A 12886-nucleotide genomic window follows, 5' to 3' on the forward strand; every position below is an offset into this window, starting at 1 on the left:
ACTTGAAATAACTCGGAATTGGCTACTTCTAGAGAAGTAATCATGATAATCATATAGGGAAAGTGTATTAGTTATGGCTATAGTGGTTCCCTATTTGGCCATATGTGTTTTCTCAAAAACTTTTACATTTTTAATATTTTTGAATGTTTTAACATCAAGATTCATTTGATATCGAACTACTAAAACACTCAGAATGATTAAAAATTTTAAATCACGCATGGTGAAATAGGGAACCATTATGTCCATAACTGGTACACCTACCCTAGGTTCAACATAATTTCAAAATTCTTATTTTATCATCAAAACATTTTTAGTTTTACAAAAAAACTTGGACTCTATAAAAGTTTTTTTTAGAAAATCTTTTTTTATTAAAAAAGTTTCCATCATGGCATTTGGCATAAAGTCATTTGGCATAATGGTCATTTCGCATAATGGTTATTTGGCATAATGGACGTTTGGCATAAAAGAAAAGAAATTAGAAATTTAAATAGTGCTACTTAAAAGAAGATCTGGTGATCAAAAGAAGGGAAAATCGTCGATGAAAATGTTAGTAGTTATAATGCCAACGTAGGAAAGAAAGCAAAATTGTCAATGAAAATGTTAGTAGTCACTATGCAAACCACTAGTTTAACAACGTAATGAGAAAGAACAGCCTATGACCAAAAGAAGGGAAAATCACATATGAGAATGTTAGCAATGGTAATGCCAAAACATAGCAACTCAGTTTTCAATGATTATGCCAAACGTCCATTATGCCAAATGAATATTATGCCAAACGACCGTTACGCCAAATTATTTTATGCCAAACGGCTTTATACCAAATGACTTTATGTCAAATGGCGTCCCCCCTTTTGTCGTGTAGTCCAAATGGTTGACTTCAACTTCTTCATAGAACAATTTACTCTAAAATTAACAGTTTCGGAGGTATAATTTTTTAAACAAAATGCAAAAGCCAAAATGGGCTATTTTCAGTTATTCTTGAGCAAAAAAAAAATCGATTTTTTCCATGTAGCAAACTTATTCTACCAAGACGAAAACATGTGCAAAATATGCTGCAAATCAAAGATGGTCGAGTTCTGTTACTGAGTGATTTGACAAAGAATTTGTCATTTCATATATCTTTAATCTTGCAGAATTACGTAATTTCAATTTTACAACGGAAAGACATTATTTTCATTGTGTTATTGAAAGTGCAGTTGGTTAGTTCCTTTTGCAGTTTAGAAGAATTCTGTCAGAATAGCTCATGAATAGCTAATTCAGTTATTATTTTGTTATCAATATCTAAATAATAACATATTTTGTTATTTACGGTTGCCTATATTTTTGCTATTATTTTGTTATTACAATGGCAAAATATGATATTATTTTGTTTTTATACGATACAAACTTAGTTATTATTTTTGTTATTTTATCTCTTATTTCAAACAAACAAAGAACAAATTTTACTATTCAAACATTCATTTTTGAATGGTAAATTTTGTTATTCTTTTGCAATTCTCCTGTCCCGGGAAAGATTCCAACGAGAATTCTTCAAGCGCAGTTGAGAATCTGGAGTTGTCAAGAATTTGAAAATAATGTGTTCGAATCCCACAATCCAAGCGCAAGAATGTTAACGATATCATCCATTTCAAAAAGTGATTTCTTCCATTGGTTTTCTTACGTCACATCACATCCGACTTTCTCAAAGATATATACGAGTAGTAGAAATTGTACACTACATAAACGCCATTGCTGTCCCATGATGTAAGAAGTAACGACTATTAATGATACAGGACATCGTTACATTTAATTTGTCATTTAATGCCTCTATTTTTGTGTACGTTTGTGTTTGACTGATTAACTACCAAAAGCATAATATTTCAGTCGTGTAATATTAAAACTGGTCGGTTAGGTCAGAGTGGACGAAGTGCAAAACTTAGGAAAACGGATTATTCTGTCATTAGATGCAAAATTACCATGACTCCATTTATTTCGATCAGATTTGTTGAATGCTGTAAACTGCGAGAGATATGTAACCAATAGGGTAATGACTGTTTATTTTGTTCTCAAACGCTAACAGTTGGCGCCAGCAGTAAAAATTACAGACAACAACCTTTCGAACATTCAGTTTCTCTTACCGACCGCCGAGCGACGACACTGTTGTTTGTATGTCACCCACTGATCGCGCTACGCTGGATTCTCAAATTTCTCAAACTTTCAACACAAGCGCATGGAAGAATGGTAGTCGGAAAACTGTCAAAACGTATGAAAAATAATTAAAATCGTAAATTGCTTGCAATTAGGAAACTGGATCAAAAAAATAGTGATTAGAAATCAAGTGTAAAGTGAACATATAACTTTTTGTGTTTAGTTCATCTTCCGTGGTGCTTTCTTTGCTTCAGGATTTCGTTTTTACTACCATTGAAAAAGAGCCATCTATTGCTTTTTCAGTTTTGATTATCGCCCTATTTACTATGAATAGGGTAACGACTGTTTATTTTGTTCTCAAACGCTAACAGTTGGCGCCAGCGGCAAAAATTACAGACAACAACCTTTCGAACATTCAGTTTCTCTTACCGGCCGCCGAGCGGCGACAATGATGTTTGTATTCCGCTCACTGATCACGCTACGCTGGATTCTCAAATTTTCGACACAAACGCATGGAAGAATGGTAGTCGGAGAACTGTCAAAACGTATGGAAAATAATTAAAATCGTAAATTGCTTGCAATTAGGAAACTAAATCAAAAAAGTAGTGATTAGAAATCAAGTGTAAAGTGAATACATAACTTTTTGTGTTTAGTTCATCTTCCGTGGTGCTTTCTTTGCTTCAGGATTTCGTTTTTACTACCATTGAAAAAGAGCCATCTATTGCCTTTTGAGTTTTGAATATTGCCCTATTATCAATAAAAATCGATAAAAATATGCAGTCAGAGTAGATCAAATTCTATTTTCCATAACAATGAAAACGATCATTTCGTTTAGGAATGCGAGAAAATGCAAGACATTCTAAGTGATTTGTCAGATTTTTCGACAAGGAATAATTCTTCTATTTATTCGTCAATAAAAAAACTTTAAATATTACATTATTCGATGCATCAAATTTGTTTTTCTGGTCATTCGCCTTCAATGGATAGGATGGTGATCGGAAATTAAAACAATAATTGCTGTGTAAACAGAGTGGACCAAGTGTCAATAAGCAATGAACTGATAGATTATTGAATTTTATAAGTCGCTTATTGGATCAGTTTATTTTGGCCGGTATTTAAGATTTTCACTTGGTCCACTCTGATTGAACGGATATTTGAATATTTTTGGCCTTCAGTGCCCTGTTTCATCAAAAAAATAATTTTCTAGCTATCGTGTTTTCGCTGATTTCGGGATTTAAGATATGGATTCTTCAAGAATTTACATATACAGATTCGCATTCTATTGAGTAGTGTTTAATCCGTTAAATATGTTGCATGCTCCTTTGTGGGCGAACGACGGAATCCGGATCTTATCTTGTTCGCTTAGCAATCGCATTATTTCTTGTGGGAGTGCAGAAGACCCCTCGGCTTCTTTAAAGCAAGTAACACGTCAACATTTCCTTGGGGCCTTCCTTAGCCGAGTGGTTAGAGTCCGCGGCTACCAAGCAAAGCCATGCTGAAGGTGTCTGGATTCGATTCCCGGTCGATTCAGGATCTTTTCGTAATGGAAATTTCCTTCACTTCCCTGGGCATAGAGCAATGAGAATTGCACCATACACGGATGTCACGCACACTGAATTTCATTTCCACACCTCGGTATATATTCTCATTGGGCATAGAGTATAATGGTATAATCGTTCCTGCCACACGATACACGAATGCGAAAATGGCAGATTTGGCAAAGAAAGCTCTTAGTTAATAACTGTGGAAGTGCTCATAAGAACACTACGCTGAGTAGCCGGCTCTTTCCCAGTGGGGATATTAGTGCCAAGCAGAAGAAGACGTCAACATTTCCCTCCCATCCCCAAATGCGAATGCGAAAATGGCAGATTTGGCAAAGAAAGCTCTTAGTTAATAACTGTGGAAGTGCTCATAAGAACACTACGCTGAGTAGCCGGCTCTTTCCCAGTGGGGATATTAGTGCCAAGCAGAAGAAGACGTCAACATTTCCCTCCCATCCCCAAATTGACCTGCATTCGGACGCAGCCGGCGCCGTTATTGTTTGTTATAATAATGAGAGCACCAGTACTTACACATTGAGAATGCTACTGATCCTTAGTAACTGCGGGCGGTCAATCATGCTCATGCTCATGATTTTCACTTCGCATTACAGTCGAAGCTTGTTATAACGACATCGCAAGGGACCATCGTAATAGAGAAAAGTCGTTATAGGGAATAGATATAACACCAAAAGATGTTTCAAGGGACCGAAAAATGTCGCTATAGAGAGCTATTGTTGCTATAAAAGTTGTCGTTATAACGAGCTTCGACTGTATATAGTTTGAAAGTAACACAAAGATGTGTGGAAAAGTCGAACCAAATTAATCTCGAGTTTAAAAATTGCTAAGTGTAAGAATTTTAGTTCATTTTTCTCAAAATATGGAAAATGTCAGTCCTTTCTGATTTAAGGGGGCAGGATCCGTCATTGATTTCGGAATTTTCAAAAGCAGTTTTTTCGTTCAAAATCAAGAATATGTACATGAAAATGTGTTCACTGTATTCTATTCTTCAACCGAAACACAGTGAACACATTTTCATCCAATAGTTTTTAGTTTTGAACAGAAAAACTGCTTCTGAAGTTTCGATGATGACGATGATTACGATTACGGAGCGTTGAGCGTTAACGCCGACCAACTGTAACCAGCAAAGCATATCGTGCAGGGAAGCTCAGCAAATTTTTGCAGAAAAATCAGAAAACTGTTCAAAACCAATGAAACAGTCATTCAAGTCATCGTGCAAAAGTTTGGGTTCACCCCTCAGTAAACACCACTTTTTTGTATTTATGTAGATAGAAGATATAGCACTTAGAACCATTAAAAAGTTGGTAAGATCGACCCAACTTTACTGGGACATTTGTAAATGTTGCTAATTTCTTATCGATACGGTCCTGAAAGGGCAAGGGCAAACATTCATTAATGTACGGTCCTGAACATTGAAGTTGTTGCAATTACATATTATGTTGTCGATTGATGTGAACAAACATGACTTAACCGGAAAAAAATAAATTGACAACAATAAAACGTTGATCGTTTAGATTTGATTTATGCCTATTAGCATTAGCATTGCTGTTAAATGTCAAAATTTTGGAAAAATTAAAATGCTTATAGCACTTTTCCAGTCGAAATTTACCATCAGAAAATATTGCCAACCGATAGAAATTCGGAAAAAGTCACCGGGAAAAACATTTTCCGATGACTATTTCCACAGGGTAGGATGATATTAGCAATATTCAAATGTCAAAGTCACGTGATATTCATGACATTTAACTGCACTGAGCATTAGCATTAAGCATTTCGCACAGATTCGTAGGTGATACAGTCCTAGACCATTATATGAGGGTTGCCTCCTTCCCGCATAAACCAAAACCGTACCACATGAATTACGGTGTGTTTACCTCTTATAACTGTAATGAGTATGATTTCACGGACCATAGAAGGATATTACTGAGATAAAGTTTCGACCTTAATGACTACAGTTTTCAGACAATCGGCCATACGAATAACTGCTTGTTAAGAATGTTTACCGTTTCAAATTTGCATTGTTCCCATAGTAATTTTGAACGCTAACCGTATTTAGAATATACTTGTTACGGTTGACGTGCCGGATATTCGCTTGTTTAGACTATGGGTACCTTATGTTATTACCATAAGAATTAGGGAGAGCGAGCGGGGTCTTTGCGTTTTGCTTTTTATTTCATGTTTAGCAATTAAATATGAATACTATTGACACATGAAATATTGGTGAATCACGTTTTATTTCACTCAATAATACTACCACAAATCAAATAAAAACGGTCAACGAGGCTCAGCAATATAATAGGGAAGTTCCATGGTGACCAGAATCCGCTGGAATGATTACGGGGGCGCCTTTTCTCCGACAATTTATTAGCTTCGAATGTCCTGCTGATAGATGAATCCGCTGGATATTCGGTCGGATGAAGGACTGTTTTAATGATCCACAATTTTCTGTGAAATTACTTCTATGGGCCTGTGCCATGAAAAAACACATATATGGGACACGTTTCGCCAACAGTTTTAAACTATAAACTGACATTTCATACTATAAATATAACCAAAAAGCAATTTCTAAATTGCTGCTGATTGCGATAAACAAACATGGCTTTCTGACTGGGGTCAGGTACGAACATCAATAGTTATGGTTCTTCTATGTTTCTGTAATGTCTACTCATAGTGGGACCATTTTGAAAAATAAGTGGACAATATTTTTTAATGTGACAATATCATCAACCACTCCTATTGTCCTTTTATCATATCAAATAGACTATACATGGAAATTACGATAAATATGTGACAATACGAGCATTGGTTACAGTACGGTTCAGACCGTTTTAGGTACGGTAAATTTCTATGCGAGTTCCCGTCCGTTACCAAAGTCAGAAATTTGGGACTAACCTCTAATTCTTAGACAATTGATTGAACACCTACTTAAGAAAGATGCAGAGAACTCTACGACCTCTCATAGGTGTTACGGGATGTTGTGGAATGTTGATGGAAAGGGTAGGGCCATATGATACGTTCGGTAAACGTTCTGGCTGACAAATGGTTAATATTTACGCATTGTGATCATGCGCTGCTGATCAGAACAAACTCACCAAATTCCTTTTAAGAAACTGTAATCCGTCGCTCCTCTAACAATAAATAATAACGTGAGCCACAAACTTCTGCTTATCAAAATGCACGCACCGCACGAAAAATCGACTAAAACTGTAGTTTATAATCCATCCCGAATCGGCCATCTACGAATCAAAACCAATTCAATTTCTTCAACACGTTTAACACACACATGACATAAAAAAACGAGTCGCGTGAAACGAATTCAATTGCTCAGGGTTGCCACCGAACCGGGAAAAACGGGAAAAGCGGGAAAAAGACGGGAATTTGAAACAACCGGGAAAAAGACGGGAAAAACCGGGAATTTGAGAAGATCCCGGGAAAATCGTTTTGAACGAACATCTTCGAGCTGTAATTTACAAACCTACCCCCAAAAAAATATAGAAAGTAGTTATGTTTAATGATATTGCCATGAGGTATCCGCAATTTTGTACTAATATCTTTCAAACATTAATGATTTAATTTCTACTATGCCGCACCATATTTCTTAAAAATGTTTCACTCTTTTCTTAGCAATGTTTCGAAATATTTTTTTTAATTTTTGTTCTCGCACTGTTCTATATATTTTTTAGCTTTTCTTTAACTTGTTTTACTCGTTTTTTCGAATCAAAGTTCAATTACTTATTGCAGATTGGTTTAGCACATTTCTGTAATTACTGAATACCACTACTAATCTTGAAAACAAGTCTTTATTTATAAAAGCTTTTAATATTGTCACAAGTTATCGACAAAATTTTGAATAAGGGCTCATTTATGATTTTAATAACTATCAAGCTGTCACAGCTCAAATAAAATGTGTAGAATACCCATACAAAAAGCTTTACAGAGGGAGGGGGTAAATTTCAAAAATTTTACTATAAGTAAGTGCTTCTACATGTGTGGCGTTTTTTTCATCCATACCTTGAAATTGTTTGTTTTAGAGAACTCTTTATTTTTATGAAGATAATTCAAAGGATTAAGTTCAATTCTTTCAATAATTTCAATTACGGTGAAAAACTACTTTGTCATCTTGATGATTTACTTAGGCCCCTGGGGTCGGCCAAATTATCCTAAATTCAGCATTAAGATTCATTCATTTCATTTATTTAGTTAACATCTACACAGATAACACTGAATCAACAATTTCACGCCACAATACTCGGTCCGTGGCCGCATCTCTCCATCCTCGGTTCTGCCCCACGCTCGCCAAATCGATACGCACTTGATCCGCCCACCTAGCTCGCTGCGCTCCACGCCTTCTTGTACCAACCGGATCCGAAGCGAATACCATCTTTGCAGGGTTGCTGTCCGGCATTCTTGCAACATGCCCTGCCCATCGTATCCTTCCAGCTTTGGCCACCTTCTGGATACTGGGTTCGCCGTAGAGTTGGGCGAGCTCGTGGTTCATCCTTCGCCGCCACACACCGTTCTCCTGCACACCGCCGAAGATCGTCCTAAGCACCCGACGTTCGAAAACTCCAAGTGCTTGCAAGTCCTCCTCGAGCATCGTCCACGTTTCATGCCCGTAGAGGACTACCGGCCTTATGAGCGTTTTGTACATGGTACATTTGGTGTGGGCGTGAATCTTTTTTGACCGCAGCTTCTTCTGGAGGCTATAGTAGGCCCGACTTCCACTGATGATGCGCCTCCGTATTTCACGGCTAACGTTATTGTCAGCCGTCAGCAAGGATCCAAGGTAGACGAACTCGTCGACCATCTCGAACGTATCCCCGTCTATCGTAACACTGCTACCTAGGCGAGCCCTGTCGCGCTCGGCCCCACCAGCTAGCATGTACTTTGTCTTGGCCGCATTCACCACCAGTCCAACTTTTGCTGCCTCGCGTTTCAGGCGGGTGTACAGGTCTGCCACCTTTTCAAATGTTCGACCGACGATGTCCATATCATCCGCGAAGCAAACAAATTGACTGGATCTCGTAAAAATCGTACCCCGACTGTTAAGCCCGGCTCTCCGCATAACACCTTCTAGCGCAATATTGAACAACAGACACGAAAGTCCATCACCTTGTCGTAGTCCCCGGTGGGATCCAAACGAACTGGAGTGTTCGCCTGAAACCTTCACACAATTTTGCACACCTTCCATCGTTGCTCTTATCAGTCTCGTGAGCTTCCCGGGAAAGCTGTTCTCGTCCATGATTTTCCATAGCTCTACGCGGTCGATACTGTCGTATGCCGCCTTGAAATCGATGAAAAGGTGATGCGTTGGGACATGGTATTCACGACATTTTTGGAGGATTTGCCGTACAGTAAAGATCTGGTCCGTTGTCGATCGGCCGTCAACGAAGCCGGCTTGATAACTTCCCACGAACTCGTTTACTACAGGTGACAGACGACGGAAGATGATCTGGGATAATACTCTGTAGGCCGCATTTAGAATGGTGATCGCTCGAAAGTTCTCACAATCTAACTTGTCGCCTTTCTTGTAGATAGGGCAGATTACCCCTTCCTTCCACTCCTTCGGTAGCTGTTCTGTTTCCCAGATTGTGCCTATCAGCCGGTGCAGACAAATGGCCAGCCTTTCCGGACCCATCTTTATGAGTTCAGCTCCGATACCATCCTTACCAGCAGCTTTATTGTTCTTGAGCTGGTAAATGGCATCCTTAACCTCCCTTAAAGTGGGGGCTGGTTGGTTTCCATCTTCCGCAGTACTGACGAAGGCATTTCCTCCGTTGTCCCGTCCTTCATTGCCTGTGCTCTCAGCACCATTCAGGTGCTCGTCGAAGTGCTGCTTCCACCTTTCGATCACCTCACGCTCGTCCGTCAGAATGCTCCCATCCTTATCCCTGCACATCTCGGCTCGCGGCACGAAGCCGTTGCGGGATGCGTTGAGCTTCTGATAGAATCTACGCGTTTCCTGAGACCAGCACAGCTGTTCCATCTCCTCGCACTCCGTCTCCTCCAGGCGGCGTTTTTTCTCCCGAAAGAGGCGGGTCTGCTGTTGCCGTTTCCGTTTATAGCGTTCCACGTTCTGCCGGGTCCCTTGCTGCAGCACGACCGCCCGCGCTGCATTCTTCTCCTTCAAAACCTCCTGGCACTCCTCGTCGAACCAATCGTTCCGTCGACTCCGTCCTACGTACCCGACGTTGCTCTCGGCTGCATCGTTGATGGCTGCTTTTACTGTTCTCCAGCAGTCCTCTAGAGGGGCTTCGTCCAGCTCACCCTCTTCCGGTAATGCAGCCTCGAGTTGCTGCGCGTATGCCGCTGCGACATCCGGTTGCTTGAGCCGCTCTAGGTCATACCGGGGCGGCCGTCGGTACCGTACGTTGTTAACGACGGAGAGTTTTGGGCGCACCAGATAGTGGTCAGAGTCGATGTTAGCGCCACGATTGGTCCTGACGTCGATAATGTCGGAGAAGTGCCGACCATCAATCAGAACGTGGTCGATTTGCGATTCTGTCTGCTGTGGTGATCTCCAGGTGTATCGGTACGGAAGGCTGTGCGGAAGCATTAAGATACAATTAAGATAATTATAAACCAAAGCCAAACCAGAGCACGCGTCTAGAGAACCAAACAAAGCTCTGAGCTGAAGTTTTGATCGTTTCATCATCAGGCTCTGTAGATCTTAAAACATGAACATGAAAGCTCGGCTTTAAAGGGCCATTTTTTTGGTACTATGCCATAGTTTTCAGAATAAGATTCTATATAGACTAGAACAATTCAATAGTTAACTTATTGTTCCAATAGTGAATCTATTGATAAACAATCAAATTACAATGGAAAAACAACTAAAAATTTTTTGAATCGATTTTAAAAAAATGTTGCGTTGCTTTGCAAAAAAAACGATTTTTGATATAGAAAAAATCAATTATGGAAAGAATGGAATGAAACCGGGAAAATTATGTAATATATACCGGGAAAACCGGGAAAAAAGCGGGAATTTTAAAATCGATATTTGGTGGTCACCCTGTGCTGCCACAGAGCACTCTCGAGCAAAACGCAAGCAAATCGAATAAATTTAAAACAAAACTCTACTAATATCTGAAAAAAAAAAACACTTTTATCACTTTGAAAAATATATTCCCTCAAAAAATTAGCAAGTGGCATCCGCCGAATCTAATTTTCACAAGCCAAATCAAAAAAACTAGGTAAACGTGACACAAACTTCCTAGTTGTAACTTGGCCGAACTTGTATCAAAAAGTGCCTATAATGCACGCAAAATATTGTTAAAATTGCTATTATTAATCACAGTCCAGTAAATCTTTCCTAATAATTGTGGGTTATCGATATTTAAGAAAATATTTTTAAATGTACATAATAGTTGTCGTATTATGATTCTATGGATATGCGAATCGAGGACATATTATGGCGTACAGTGCATAATTAAAATAATTGAATCACAAATCAGGGGGCGATTTCAGATAAATATTGGCCTCAAGGAGGCGAAAGTTGCAAAAGTTTGGGAAGCACTATTATAGATGATATATACTGTATAGATGTTATAGTACTGAGAACCATATAAAAATTGGTAAGATCAACCCAACTTTTCTGCGACAGTTGAAAAAGTTGCTATTTATCATTCCTAAACAGTGAATTTGTTAAATTCTAACTTTTGAACAAATGCTTAAGTTGATAGAAATCGTAAATAACTTAAATATTTATGACAAATTGGCCCCATTAGTGAAGCAAGTAAAGATTGACCACACGTTTTCCAAAAACATCGTCTATATTTTTTCTTTTTAGTTTTGTACAAAATTCAAATTAGGGATATCGCTTAGATTTGGTAAGAAGTCCTAATGATAGCTATAATCTTAACTATACGATTTTCTTCACCACTTGCCCCGTGGCACCTTAGTTTGAGTTAAGTCTTGTTCACGCTATACCTAGCTTCATTTTGGTTTTAGATATTTCTGCTTCATTTCTTTCACAACTTTTTTTAAAAATTTGTATATTCATGTATATTCTAAGAATCTGTGTCAGTTTTGCACATTGGTCATCTGGTTCTGAACATATTTCGAAATTCCTTGGGGCCATAATCCGCGTTAACATCTCAGATCTCGATAACAGAATACAAAATTTATCCCATGCTCTGTAACTCGTTTGAAAGTTTCTAGTTTAAGAGATACGTATTCGAAAAGTTTTTCAAGACCTTGTGAAAATAAAATCAAATACAGTCATCTCTCCCTTACTCGATATTGAAGGGACCATCGAGTTAGGGAGGTATTGAGTTACAGAACACAAAAGCAGTGCAACTGCGTTCCAAGGGACCATCGAGTTAGCCATGAAAACCAACTTTTACTATGGTTCTCTAACTCGATATCGAGATACGGAATATCGAGTAAGGGAGAGTTAACTGTATATCGAAAACCACAAAAGTTATCGCTTTTCAAATATTTTTTGTGCTAAAAACGATCTGCCGGTAGAAGGGTTGAAGTGAAATATGTCCACACAACGAATCAACCGACTCACTAACATTCCTTTCCGAGAACTTTGTGCAGTTGTAGATGAAAACACGGTTTCCGAATACACCCGATTCTGTTTTTGCACGGGGGTGCGTACCGTGCAAAAATAGTTTTCAGTTCAAAATTTCGAAAAACCGTTCTAAAAAAGTAATACTATTTCTCGACGTTTTATGCAAAAATAAAGTTTTGGCGGAAAAAAATGTATGGAAACTTTTTTTGCACGGACGTGTACAAAAAAAAATCCGTGCAAAAACAGAATCGGATGTAGCAAATGTTAGACCATAACATTTTTTTATTATTGTTACCTGATTGCAAGGATATGGCCGTCGCTGTTATTGGCCGTGAATAGAGCTTAGTGACATTTGAACACACGTAGACTAGCATACGCTCGTCATACACAGTTTGTTTTTGTTTTCCTCAAAGAAACTTGCACACGCTTTCCAGACTCATCAAAATGCATATGGAAATATTACCAATTTTGAAAGATTTACACCCGGATTCTGGGTGTTTTTCGAGACAGAGTGCATATTGTTTTCCTCAAAGATTCACAACTACTTCTACACTAGGGCACCCATACCATTGGGCGTGATAACCACTATACATTAAGTCACTAAATTTCTTGATTTGAAGAATGATAGTCAATTTCATTCAATATTTTTGTTGAAATATATAGTGTCATTCACTGGATGACA

General features: G+C 38.4%; 1 protein-coding gene across 1 annotated transcript in view; it reads left to right on the top strand.

Moving 5' to 3' along the window:
* Positions 1–12886, top strand: part of LOC5567153 (protein NASP homolog) — a 72574-nt gene that overhangs the window by 2166 nt on the left and 57522 nt on the right. The window lies entirely within an intron of this gene.

This window comes from Aedes aegypti, chromosome 3 (genome assembly GCF_002204515.2).
Source record: "Aedes aegypti strain LVP_AGWG chromosome 3, AaegL5.0 Primary Assembly, whole genome shotgun sequence".
Lineage (NCBI taxonomy): Eukaryota > Metazoa > Arthropoda > Insecta > Diptera > Culicidae > Aedes > Aedes aegypti.